The following is a 14,717-nucleotide window of genomic DNA, read 5'->3' as shown; positions in this document are numbered from 1 at the left end:
TTGGCAGTCACTGGCTATGCTTGGGGGTTCCATCACTATGTACACGAGTGTGCCACTAAAAAACGCTGCTAGGAGAATTAGTTGTTTTTATTTTGGGTAGATGAGAAATAGAGAACGGAGGTTGTTTCTCGTTCTGTTTTGTAATTTTATGAAGATAGTCCTATTGCAAAGGTTGTTAAAGATCGTAAACAATCAAGGCCAGATTTATCAACGTTTTGCGTTGTTTTTGTGCCACGAAAGGTGACACAAATGCAATGCAACAGTGAAGTATTTACTAAGCGACGCAAGCCCACCCTGCATGGCCCTGCATTACTTGATAAATCTGGAGTAACACAAGGCAAGTTGCTGCATTGCGTTACTCATCCACAGGGGTGGTCCCATGAATGGAGCGTGGGAGTTCCCTCACATCTCCTCATGGATTTTGGCGCATTTCCAAATTTACCATAAATTGTATACCTGGAAATGCATCACAATGCTATGCCTTCCCAGGGGTGGCGTAATGAGGGGAAATATCTCTATTCTTGTTTTTCCTCTTTCTACGTGTGCTGCAGTGGAAAAAGCCTCAGAGGATTGTTTTTGTGCAGGAAGGCATCCCCTCCTGCACAAAAACAATCCTGTCTACACATAGGCCCCCTTGCTCCATGACGTAAGGATGCCTGCATTGGCGCTAGGTAGCCAAAGTGCACCAGCACTAGGAGAGAACAGAAATCGACCATACATATGTTAAATATGGCACATTCCTGCCCTCTCCCTCTCATGCAGCACATCAAGGTGTCTTGCTGCACTGTGGGAAATATTGATAAATCTGCCTCTCAGTGTCAAAAAGAGAGACGCATGTGTGTATGATCAAGGGTGCAAAGACATGGTATGTCCCTTTCGTGACACAGGTGCCAAACAACACTGTGGATTCTGATGATTACCATTGGTTTCTCAGGAATTAAATTTAGGGGAGGGTCATATTGCTATTTGTTGTAATGTCGAGACCAATACGTGAAATTACCCATAATTGTTGCAAAATTCAATCTCTCAAAAGAAAGCTGAAGATAATGGCATTTTTCACATTTGAGGATCACTCGTGATATTGGCAAGGGCACTAGTTTGAGGAGAAAATGTCTCTAGTAAGGCATTTTATCCTTACACCAATCCCCTGAGTAGAAAAACTGGGTGAAATTCCAGAAATTTTGTGAATTTCCCACAAAGTGAAAATGATAAACAGCCAACAGGCACCTACTAAGGTAGTACTTAACTCAAGTTAGATAACCAAGGGCCTGATTTAAAAAGCATTTTCAAAGTTGTGAACACTCTGATTCAGAGATTGTGGCACCAAAAATTGATTTTCTCATCTGTCATTCTCACTTTAAGAGTCAGTAAACGTTTAAAGACTCCTGTATTAGATTGTGATCTGATATTGGTTCAGCATTAGTAAGGGTGCTGTTGAGGGCATCCCTTCTAAATTCTAAGGGCCCAATTCATGAAGGTAAACTTAAACCTGAAGTGCATGTTTAGACCTGGAGTATAAGTTCAGACTTGAAGTCTAAGTTTAGATTTCAGGCCTAAACTTAGGCTTCAGGTCTAAACATGGAATTCAGGTCTAAGTTTGCCATTGTGAATTGGGCCCTGAATCAGTATGTGATGTATCACTGTTTTGCAAGTGCAGTCTCTTTGGAAAACTTTGAAAAGTTAATTACTCTTATTTGAGGATGTAACCCTTTCACAAAAGGAAATGGGTCTTGTATGTAAATATTAAAAAAAACATTTGTTGGAGAGTGGATAGTGGTCCAGGGGACCACTGTCCACCCTTAAACATAGTTAAAAAAATATACTTTTTCTTAAACACAACCCAGTGTCCTTTAAAAAAAATCAGTTTGATTTACTTAAAAGGGATCACAGATTTGGTGGTCTGTTCACCATTGCACTATACCATCCTTGTGTTGGCCACTTATCGTAGTGAGGCCCGATTTGCAACTTACCTTATCACCATTTGTGAGATAGATCAGATTACGATCCACTGTGAATCAGATTTTTACAATCTGATCTTTTGGTATATAGGTCTGTTTATGAAAATCCATATTGGTTGTAAAAATAGTGGTCACAAATTGCAGCCAGTTTTGTTTTGCAACCACCACTTGTTATATCTGACCACAAGTTATCCCCTTTGCACTTAAATTTCCAAAGTTAACAATTCCAAGTGGTCATGGTGCTGCTCACTAATACATTTATGTTCTCAATCATTTAATTGATTAATTGCTTAAGATGCAGAATAATGGTGCTACATAAACTGTTAAATGAGTACCTTACTGCCTGCTGATTTTGGTAGTTGTCAAATAATATTCTGTTAATGAATTTGTCAATTTCACAAGTATGAGACTGTGTACTTAGTTACATAGGCTATTTCTCTTGTAGAGCATTCTTAAATGGTCTTCTTAAGCCATATCCCTTTACATACCCCAACTTTTTCATTTAATTTAAAGCACTGAAAGGAAGGGAAAGCAAAATTGAGAAAGACGAGTTAGTGATAATTATTATAGTTGTTCTGGCACTGTAAGACTGCAAAAAGGAAAAAGATGTGACTCAAATTTATTGAATAATCATGTTTTCTAAATATTGTGAAATTTTGATTGTTCTTACTCCTTAAGTAGGACGAAAAGGCGTTGCACAACCCTGGCCCAGAAAAGAATAGGCTGTGCGCCATTCCTGTATCTGATTTGTTTGAGGAACAGTGAACAGAGGGCTAGCTCTAGGGCGGTGTGACCGGTGCAGCCGCACTGGGTGCCATCCTGGGGGGAGGTGGCATTGACCTCAGGGGGAGTCGCTGTGTTTAGCTTAGCTTATGATTTAAAAGCACCTACTGCAGAGTTCTTTGTGTGTCCAGCTTTCAGGTAGCAATAAAAATGTAAACATAACTATTGTGATTAATGTTCCTGCTCGAAAGAGAGATCGAGTTTTGTTTAGTGGCAATTTTAACGTGCTATACAGTAGCACAGTGGCTTAATATGCCTGCTGCAAAGAACAGATCTGAATTTTATGTGGATAGCTGAGTGTATTAGTAAAGCCAGCCTTTTTCAGTGCTTTAAAACAAATGCAATGTATGTGAGAGAGGGGCTATGGAGAGAAGAGGGACACTTTTGCAGGTGATAGTGAGGGAATCTGAGAAGGAGGTCATGGGGGGACGGTGCCGAAAAAGATTGTCGCAGTGGGTGCTGCCGGGTAGGTCTGAAGTTTTTCATTTATTACTTCTGAGCCCAATTTATAGTATGCTTTATGGGCCATACAGATGACTTTGAACTGAATTATTTTGAAACCGGCAAACAGTGTAAGGGTTTCAGTATGGGGGATATCAGCTCATTATGTTTTAACCCTACATACAATTTAATAGCCAAGTTTGGATTTTCTGTAAACAAGTTATTTCTGTGGTTGGTAGTCATATGCACAATGCATTACAGTAGTCAAGTTGTGCTAGAATGGTTGCTTGGACTACCTTCTTATGGGTCTGTTTAGGTAGCATTTAAAGCACATCAAATAACCTCTCTAGATATAGGAAACAGGACCCTGATACTTTATTTATCTGTATGTCCAATTTCAGATTATTGTCACTTGTTATTACCAGACTCTTAGTATGTCCTATTGGAATGGGAGGATCACCCAGATCCCAGGTAGTGGTCCAAAGCACAATAATCCCGTTTATCACTGTTTAATTTTAGAGCATTATTGCTCATCCATTTTATCACTGAGGACAGAGTGTCATGCAGATTTGAAGCAGTTTCAACATCATCTACAAACAAACATTTGAGGGTCATTTTTATAAGACATGAGAGATAGCCCGAACCCTTTAATAAGTGCTGCTAAGGGGAAATATTGAACACAGTGGGACTTAAACTAGATCCTTGGGGCACCCCACAATAACGTTTTTTTCCTTTGGAGTCAAAATATACCATTCTTTCTGTCTGTAACCTTTGTAACAGAGGGACGGAAACCAGTTCAGGGATTTATTGTGCACTTCTGAGCTCCTTAGTCTCTGAAGTAGGACACTCTGAGAAACAGTATCCAATGCAACACAATGGATGAGTACTGCACTGCCACCACCAGCCACTAATATCCTGATATTGTCTAAAACTTACTTCAAACGTGTTTTTTGTACAGTGCATTGATCTAAAACCTACTTGTGTTACAGCACATATTTTGTTACTCTCCAAATAATTCTTCACCTGTCTGTTAATTTATTTTTCTAAAATGTAGCAATAAAAGTCAAACTCGAAATCGGTCTGAAATTTGAAAGTAAACCAGAATCTAAAGAAGGTTTCTTTGAAATGGGTCGTATTGGATCATTTTTCAATTGGTTATGGCATACTGCTGAGTTGATAGGTCAGTTGCATAAATCGGTAATACCCACAGCTAAAACATCCATCGCCAATTGATGGCAAGAGGCAGGGCATGGATCACAGGAGAGACTGGTTTGATGATTGTTAGAATTTAGGGTTTCACTACCTCTTCCTTTAAAGGCTCAACATCTGTTAGTAAAGTATGTGGTGATAGCTCCAGTGAGAGAATACATATAAATTGGGTAGGAGAAAAAGAGATGTGAGCGAGCAAACACATCTGAACTAAGGTATGCAGCATATGGGGTGCCAAAACTACTGGCACAAAGAACATAACACCCTACAGATTTCTCAGTAGCGATCACCCCCAGCAGAACATCACAGGTAAATATTGTCAAAGTATGGCATGAGAGGCGAAAGACTGGTGATTGAAAAAACAAGAGGAACAGGCAGATCTGAAAAGCAGAGCAAGCCTCGATCTACCAACAATATGACTGAGGTATACTTCCTTATTCACTGTCCCAGTAATGATGAAATAAACATGTGTTCTTATTCAGTATCACTTAGAATTCCTCGAACGGTTCAGGAATCACTGATTTTATATGAAGCACATTCTTCTTAACAAACAAACATACCAGGACCTATTTTCAAATAACCTTTCTTGTGTACGACTTTCTTACACTTTGAAACATAATGAACACTTTCAGAAGTATTGTATAAATATTACGGATTGCCATGAAATGTTATGCCTTTTTTGATGTCTGTCTTCACTGTATCATGTGACCGCGGTTAAATGAGGTATTTATTTCAAGTTTGTATAAAAAGATGCCTGCTCAAAAACAAGTTCATTGTGGCCAAAGCGCGTGCAGCTGGTTGCTGATGATGGATACATTTTGCACATTGGACCAAGCACATTGTGAGTGTGGGCAACTTCTTCACTGATATGGTTATGGAACTAGCTGGTCGTCTTCTGTATAAAGCAAGTGTGGTGTTCGATTTCGATGAAGAGCATGCTAGGTGGCCATTAACGTATTTCCGGATATTCTATATATCTATGTATATTTCATATATATTCTCTTGAAAAACCAAAAGTTACAGGGAAGGTATAGTTAGGTTCTGAATTTACTCACACAAAATCATAAACATTCTGAAGTTGTAATATTTCAAGTCACAATAACACGTGCCCACGTGCCCTAAGGTAACTATAACTCACGCCCCTGCCAGTAGCATGCAAGACAGTGGATTCAGTATAACAAGATGTATATGTAATACTGAATCCTCTGGGTAGCATGCTATAACTAGACTGAAATATAGACAAAGCTGTAATGTAGCATGCATAACAACTGTTTGGGTCAAAAATACTGTTATAGACAATTGTGTGTAGTCTTATGTGGTTCTCCGGCTTTTACATTGCTGTGGAATTTGTTTTTTCAATGACATTTTATGAGAGTATAATTTGCGTTGTTGTGAGGTTGACTTTGGGCATTGGACTTTATGAGATCTGAATAACTTGTGTATATTAATTGTACTGATTTGTCGATGAAATTGGATTGTATAAGTTAAAGGAAGCGTTTTCATACCCAGTATTTACAAACGTGTGATCCTGGTCGGTGTATTACTTTATGGTGTAGTATGTATGTATGCACATATGTGAAAGAGTGATATGCTATATGTGATCAGAGTGTGCACTCAAGGGGAATCTTGATTTTGAACAAAATCTGGTGCTCTGTCACCTTGTAGTGAGGAGCCCTTTCTCTGTTACTGCCTAGGACTGATTTATGGGCCAAATAGCTCTGGTGGGACTTGCCTGCCATATAGTTCTTCGGTGCTGGAACACTTTTGACTTTACTAAAGAGTTGGAATGGGACTCCTGAGACTCTGATTACTAGTTGGGCCTAACTGAATATCATCTTTCGTGAATGAGGAATAACCACTACTACTAGAGAGTAGGGAGTGGGACTCAGGGACCTACCTATAAAACACTAACCTTGGAGGCCTGTGGGTATTGTCTGCGAATGTCGTATTTTAATTTTTGCTCATATCTAAACACTCCCTTTTTTTTTTACAAAGACATGTATTTGACTGCATTTGTTGCAGCTTCTGAACATATTTTGAGTTGTGAGCCTGTGCTCACCTCCTGTGTCTACCTCACCCCAAGAAGCCTTGAACTGCCCGACCTGTGCTACCACTGAGAGTCAAGTGCTGATGGACACTTGGCCCAGCGGCTTAGGATTCATAGTAGGTCGGACCGCAGATGATCAGAATTAAAAGGCCTCAACCCCCATGGTTGGGCCTCGTAGCTCCTGCTTGCTTCATGGCCCTTTAACTGGGATTCAGAGAGCGCCTTGCAGGAAGTTGGGTGCAGAGCCATGCTTGAGGCCAGACCCTGCAGCCAAGCCCCCACTGTGCATTGCCAAAGGCCATGTGCACATGGGAATGGCCTCCTGTGGGGGAGGATTGGCCACTGGACCCCAGCCAACCCTGTATTGCATATGGCCAAAGGCCGAAGGCCATGCACAGTGTGGGTTGTCTGAATATGATTTAAAAAAAACACCTAAAAACACACAAACCAGAAATTTACAGTAGTTCAGTGAGCTACCCATAACTTGGTCCCTCTCTGTGCAGTAGATTTGACCACACTAATTACATCATTCATGACATGATAAATGAATTTCTTGATTACATTACTGATGACATCTCAAATGACATCATTGTTGACATCACTGAAGATATGATACAATGGATAAGAAAGTTTGTTATTAGTTTTTCATATTCAAAGGTATTTAGCCAGGTGAACATAAACTCAATTTTTCATACTCCATATAGTGCTAATATTGACTTTTTTAGAACTATCAAGTTTTATATGGTGCTCTTTGAGAAGCAGTAGCTTGGATCATCAATGATGTCATCAAAAACGTCATTTGAGACCTCATACTTAATATCATCAATGATGTCATTTAACATGTCATGAGTGATATAATAGGCAAGGTCATATGCAGTGCATGGTGGGGACACAATTTGCAGTTAGCTCAGTAAACCATAACTGGCAAATGTCAGTTGTTGTTTTTGGTTTTAATATATTACGTTATGTGTGACTTTGCCACCTACTTATAACATCCTTTTAAATTTGTTAAAAGTGAATTTCAGAGATTTCTTTTTTTTATTTCACAGAAGGTTTTTTTTTCCATACTGTGAGGAGTGTAGTGTATTATATGGTATGGTTGTGTGACCTCACTGAGTACTACAGTCGCAAACTATATTGGGTTCAGTCAGGCTCATTTGTAAAATCTTTAGCTCAGCCCTTGGTAGCAATGGCAAGCACCAAGACTTAAATAAAGGAACAAGTGAAAAGCATTCAGTTACACCAAACAACAACAACAACATTATGAAAGTCACACAACACAAAAGAAATCAATTATATTTGTATGTATTGTAGACACTAAGGTAAGCAAAATTCACCGGAGGGTTCCAGAGATATGCAGTTTTAATTAAAACGGAAATCTTAGCTTTTTATTTTAGTTGTGTTTAGCTACGTGGGCCCAAGTGGGGCAACCAAATCCAAAAAGGAGAAGATCGAGGGGACCCCTAATGAGCAATTGGACATGTTAACTGTTCACCAAAGTAGTCTCAAGTCGAGTTCCCCGCTTTACATCAAGGCAGTCATAGACTTCAATGGAGTGGTCCTGATGCTGGGGGTGCAGGATGCTGAGGATGCTAAAGGATGCTCTGAATACTGTGAGTTCAGCAGGGGTGTCCTTTCAGTTATTCCTTGGGCCCCGTGTATGGTGGGGTGGCTTTGGCCATAGAGGATGGTGCCTGTCACATTCCTCTATGAGATAGTAGAATGCCAACTGCGACTGATCTCCATACATAGCAGGTACAGCGGTATGCTTTAATGAAGGTTAGTGCCCCTCTTTGGCGACCAATCTGGACTCAGATGACACTCCTGGGTCAAGCAAACTCGGGTGCAACACTTGGCCATTGAGGATTGGTCATTGGGCCGTCCAGCGGAAGTCAGCAGAGATTCAGAAAATGTGGCTACTGACTTGCCGGAATGCACTTCTTTAGCTTTGTTGGTCCTGGTGCTGGTTAGAGTGGGTAAACTGGCAGATCCTTGGAGTCACTTCTTTGGTCACAGACACAGTCCTCTCTTTGCTAGCCTAAGGTGCAGCAGGTGCAGTCCAGCAGTTGGTGTAGCCTCTCTTGCTAGGTCCACTGGTCATCAGAGCAGTTATTGTCTGGTCCTTTCTCCAGTTCCATCATGATCTGAGGTGCAGGGTGCCAGGGGAGCCATATTTATACCCCAAAAGTGCCCTGGGGGATGAAGCGGTCACTAGCTAATGGGCTACCAGGATCTCTCTTGTCCACTGACAACTTCTGACTATGTGTGGCGTCTAACTATCATAGAGTGCACTATTCTGCCAACTCTGAAGATGTTGGAAGCCTTCCTTAGATGTTAGGGGCTTGGTAGTATACCCTATGGGTGTGGCTATATGTGGACTAAAAGCCCGCAAGAAAACTGGTTTGGGCACTGGTCTCCTCTCTCTGTTCCCACTGCCAGTCTCTCTACCTGAACAAAGGGGCAGCACTTAAAGACTGTGATAACCATTAGTCTACTAAAGGCATCTTTGCACTTGGCGCTTGCCTTTTCTGCCAACCCCCTGAGTGGCCTCCTGCAAGAGGGAGGTAACACCGCTCCCTGTAGCAGGCTTCTATTGTTCCTTAATCTAGGAATCATTCACACTACTCCCTAGGAAGGCAGAAGTCTGTCTGGTGGTCAACAACTGTGAGAGCTTACTATACAGACTGGGCATCAGGGTCCTTAAAAGTACTATTAAATTCAACTTGGGCATGAAGTCAGGTTTAATGGCACAATTAAATTGATATCTTGAAGTACCTATTTTAGTAGTCCCATTCATAAAATAACCAGGCTGAGATGTCAGCCAGTAACTCTGTGACAGCCAATAAGGCCACTAATTTTTCCACAACAAAATCGGCAATTTGGATGTTTTGCTGTCAGGACATATTAAAAACATGTGCCCTGCTTAATAATCTACAGCTCCCTGACTTAGGGGAGCATATATTGTTAAGGGAAGTATGGGCTTTACCATTAAATGGCAAAGTAGAACTAGGAGTGAAAAAGCGGCTCTTCGAGGTTGCAGTGGAAGGTTGGGAGCCATGTGGTACTTTGTCACACTCAGGGTGGCACAATCAGTGCTGCAGCCTTGGGTGGACACTCTGTTTTTCATGTCTTTATACAAGATGTTAGATTATGTCAGATCATGCCAAATGCAGGTAGTCAATTAAGCGTACATTTTGTAAGGGGTTAGAACAGTAGCACTGAGGTCTGGTTAGCAGGTCGCTGCATTCTCAGAAATATATTTACTAAGGTTTTGCACCGTGTTTGTGTCACAAAAGTGATGCAAATAGGCACAGAACCTTTTTTTTACCAATTTGCTTCCCAGTCCAAAACGTTTTCACTGGAAAATCACTTCAAAGTAATGCATAGCAGCGCATAGCACTGCTTGCATTACTTAACACCAAGGGGTCATTCCATGGGTGGTGCATGGACGTTTACATGCAACCACCAAATATTTTTGATACAAAGCCCTATTTACTCAGAAAAGTAGACAGGGTTTGAATAAAAAATTGGCCCATTTAAAATAGGCATCATCACAGAGAGATGCTTTAATTTCTCCCTCCTTATCTGACTATGCATGTGTGCTGCACTTTACAGCACACATACAAAGTGAGAACCTTTTTTAAAGTTAGTTATAGCATAGTATTTTGTACCTAAAGGGGTTCCTTCCAGTACAAAAGCTATGCTAGACTCTCACGCAGATTCTTGTTCCTTTCAGTACAAAACCTTGCTAGTCTCTCACGCAGATCCTTTGCACTATGGTGCAAAGGTGTGTGCATGGCACACAGCAAAAAATGTCTGCACCAGCAGTAGAGAGAGAGGAGAAGACTGCATTTGTGGCTGTTGCTCTGTGTGAAAGTTTAGTAAATCTGGGCCTTAAAGTAAAAAAAACAGCAGCATCAGTCCAAATCTTTGGGGGATGATTACGAAAAAAAGTGGTACTTCCTTGCATATACCTACCTACAACATCATTTTAACCTTTGTTTTTTTCAGTGTAATATATATATGTGAGAATATATATGTGTGTATATATATATATATATATATATATATATATATATATATATATATATATATATAATTAATTATTCAAGAAAACGGTGCAGCCTAATAAGGCACCAACAGGCTGCACAATATCTAGAAGCTCGGGCCAGATGAAAACTAAACACAATTAAGGAATCCTTGCAATAAACAATCGTTGGCTCCATTTATTTAAAAAGAGTTCATAAATGAAAGGGCACTTTTGAAAAAACATATACAAAAAAAGTAGAGCAATAAAGTGCCCAAAACAAACAACTCACACACGATGTCCCGGCCAAATGTCGACGCGTTTCGGCGAAAGCCTTCAATTGGACATTGGCAGACATTTTTACATCTATCTATTGAAATGTTCTAGTCCTTCTTCAAACTTTAGCAACAAGACTAACAAAATGTGCAAAACGGCAGCCATATTGTAACGTCACAATGTTCAATTTGAATTGTCTATTCATGTCCAAGTACTTGGGTCTGAAACATACCTACCCCATTCTATATATTTACTGTCATCCCTTATAGTGACCTATTCCTTTAATAAACCTTATTCAAACATTTTTAAGCATTTTTAAAGAGACCTTTTAAACATTATTGAACATCCCGCATTGAACTTGTTAACAATAATATACAGAAAAGGTGTATTGTATTAATTCTTCTCTTTTTCTTTTTCTTTTTCTTTTCTTCCTTTCTTTACAAAACTATACATACTTTTTAGCATTGCTATTGAATATAATATATATATAAATAGATGAGTCAATAAAATATTTATCAATCAAATTTTAAATTTTAAATGCAATCAATATAAATATATAATTATATAAATAGTAAGTGATTCCCACTTTTATATCAAAAAGGCTGATAAAAGAAACATTAAAACGGATTAATTTAGATAGATAAATATAAAAATTATTATAACTGATAACAATAAAAATGTTTCGATTTATCACAGCAATATATTAATTTTATGTATGGAGTAAAATATGAATAGTCTGCAAGAAAAGTTATAACCTTATCCAATGTTAAAAATATATCAATGATAGAGAATCCAACTATTAAAAGGGTCCTGTAATTCAAACAAATCTCTGTATATATGAACAAAAGGAAAAAGGAACCAATATATAGAGATGGATATAAAATAAAATGAAAATAGACATAAAATAGACCACCTCTCAATCTCCCACAGGTGCTAATAAAAAATAATTTAATTCTAATGTGAAAATTAGTGATAAAGGTGTAAGGGGCATGTATAAAATATACATGACCTTTGAAAAATGTCTATATCATAGTCCGGTATCCATATTCATCATCATAAAATAAAATAAATTTATCATGATATTGAATACCCATTAATGTACCTAAAAGTTTCATTGTTTATAAATAAAGACTGCAAGCATTGAATTAATCACAGATGTACATGGAGTTCTGCATCCAAATTGTGTCCCCACGGGTTTTCAGAACCTAATAATAAAATCATTCTTGATTCAGTTTGTCTTAACAGCGAAGTTCTATTGCCCCCTCGAGGGTTGACAGCAATGGTTTTTATCCTATACAATGTTAGAGAACTACAGTTGCCTTCGTGAACATCCCAAAAAAGTTTGGCTCTGGGGTATGATGGATCGTGATTTTTGATGGCTCTAAGATGTTGTAGAAACCTAACTTTGAGTTTGTGAATAGTGCTGCCTACATATTTTTTATGGCAGCCTCATTCAATCACATATACCACATACTCTGTGTTGCAAGTAATGCGATCCGTTATTTTGCAAACTCTTCCCTCAAATGTCATGTATGAGTGTGTATTATGAGCATATGCACAAGATTTACAATGCCCACATTTCCAAAAGCCTAGACTTTTCTGAGATAGCCACGATCGATCGGCTATAGAACTAAAAAAACTTCTAGTAAGGTGATCACCTGATGATTGGATTTTGCGATAAGTGATCTGAGGATGTGGGCCTATACTTTCTTTGATCGAAGGATCATGTCTCAGAACATGCCATTTTTTTTGTATAATGCTGTTCAGTTGAGAGTGTTGAGAGTTAAATTCAAGAAACAACCTAGGCGGAGATCTACCATCTAGTTGATCATCATTTGTACATCCCGTTTTTAAAAGCAATTTTTCTCTAGACATGTTTAATACTCTCAAATACGCATCCTGCAAGATCTTCCGGGGATAACCTCTATCTAAAAATCTCTGAGTCATGGTAGCAATTTCATAATTGAAAGATTCATCATTGGAACAGATTCTACTAACCCGTAGAAATTGGCTGTATGGAATGCTCCATTTTAGAGCTTTCGGATGACTGCTATTCCCATGTAAAATGGAATTACATGCAGTTGATTTACGAAATATGGTGGTTTGTAAGGTTTCATTATGGACGGTTATCAGAACATCTAAAAATTCTATGGTATGAGAACTATATTTCAAATCCACATGAATATTGAACTCGTTGTTATTGAGTATGTTAACATATTGTACTAAAGAGTGTTCATCACCATCCCAAATGAGAAAGAGATCATCAATATATGTGACCCATAGCACAACTTGTTCCATATACTTACTATTGGAATCAGACCAAGCTATTTCCTTCTCCCACCAACCCATATATAGGTTCGCATACGTGGGAGAAAATGAAGCTCCCATTGCTGTGCCCTGTTTCTGCAGATAAAATTGATTATCAAATAGAAAAACATTGTGGGTGAGGCAGAACTCTAACATGGTCAAAAGCATATTGGTATGTTGGAAGAATTCAATAGTGCGGGTACCCAAAAAATGTCTACAAGCCTGATTACCATATTCGTGCATGATAGAGGTATAAAGAGCAGTCACATCCATGGTCACCAGTAAAAAACTAGATTGCCATGGGATATTGTGTATTTTGGCTACAAAATCATTAGTGTCTCGCAAATAGGAAGGCAATTCAGTTACATAGGGACAGAGAAAGAGATCCAAATACCGAGAAGTATTCTCTAAAAGGGAGGAATTCATACTGACAATAGGACGACAGGGAGGATGATTCTTGTTTTTATGAATCTTTGGTAGGAAATACATACAGGGAATTTTTGGAAATTCAATCTTTAGGTAGAGATACTCATTTTGGTCAATGAGGCCATTAGTGCACCATGTGTCTAACATTTCCCAATAGATAGTTTGATATTGAGTAGTGGGATTGCTACCTAATTTTTCATAATGATTCCTGTTGGATAGCTGATGATGGGCCTCCTTGACATTACTCTCCATATTCATAATTACAATGTTACCTCCTTTGTCGGAGGGTTTGATAACAATAGTGTTATTGGATTTGAACTCATTTAATTCTTTCCAATCTGTGGCAGAGAAGTTGGTACCCTTGGATCTTTTGAATTTATTGCCATTCAAACTGGTTTGAAAATGATCAATATCATCAACCACTAGTTCGTAAAACGTGTCAATAAGATTACCAGTGGGTAGTTGTGGATTAAATCTATTGGATGGTTTGAGTGCACTGGAAATCGTATGATCTACTGTAAATCCCATATGTTTCAAAATTTGGTCATCAGTGCCTCTGATGTTACTCATAGTGTCTTCTGTATTGACCAGATCACTGATCTCTACTAAATCAGGGACATCATTAATATGAAACCCAGAGAGATTATCCACATTTCTATTGAACCCCAATGGATTAGCTCGTGTTTTGTTGGAGAAGTGTTTCATTAAACGCAACTTGCATGTAAATTTGTATAGTTCTATTCTTGTGTCAACATAATTCCAATGCATGTCAGGGCAAAAACTCAACCCTAAATTAAGAATATGTTCTTGATTCTGGGTCAATTCAACCTTGGAAATATTTAGAATTATGTTGGAGTTATCAAATGAAGAATCTCCCTTTAATCTAGATGTTTGTAATTTCTTCCTCTTCCCCCTCCGCGTCTTGTACCTCCTCGAACTCGTCCTTTGTTCCTGTTTGATTGTGGCGTGACTAATTGTAGTAATTGCATTTCCCCGTGAAAATCCAATTTGTTTGAAGAAGCCTCATCGGCTGATGAACTCAAATCCGAACTCTCATCTACTGAATTAGATTGCACATTTGCCCTGTCTGTTGTTGCGATTTTATCTTCACTCTCAAAGTATTATATTTTCGAGCAAAAGAGTGTAAATCCCTTCTAATTCGTTGTCTTTTTTGTCTCTATTAAATTTTAAATCTTTACGTATTTTGATTTCTTCTTCTTTTTTGGCAATACGTTCTTCCATT

At 38.7% G+C, this 14,717-nt stretch overlaps 1 protein-coding gene across 1 annotated transcript in view; it reads right to left on the bottom strand.

The window, feature by feature from the left end:
- Nucleotides 1-14,717, bottom strand: part of LOC138247247 (uncharacterized) — a 295,171-nt gene that overhangs the window by 105,818 nt on the left and 174,636 nt on the right. The gene's annotated exons all lie outside the window — the stretch shown is intronic.

The sequence above is a fragment of the Pleurodeles waltl genome, chromosome 7 (genome assembly GCF_031143425.1).
Source record: "Pleurodeles waltl isolate 20211129_DDA chromosome 7, aPleWal1.hap1.20221129, whole genome shotgun sequence".
Taxonomy (NCBI): domain Eukaryota; kingdom Metazoa; phylum Chordata; class Amphibia; order Caudata; family Salamandridae; genus Pleurodeles; species Pleurodeles waltl.
This window is presented reverse-complemented; position numbering and strand designations above follow the sequence as displayed.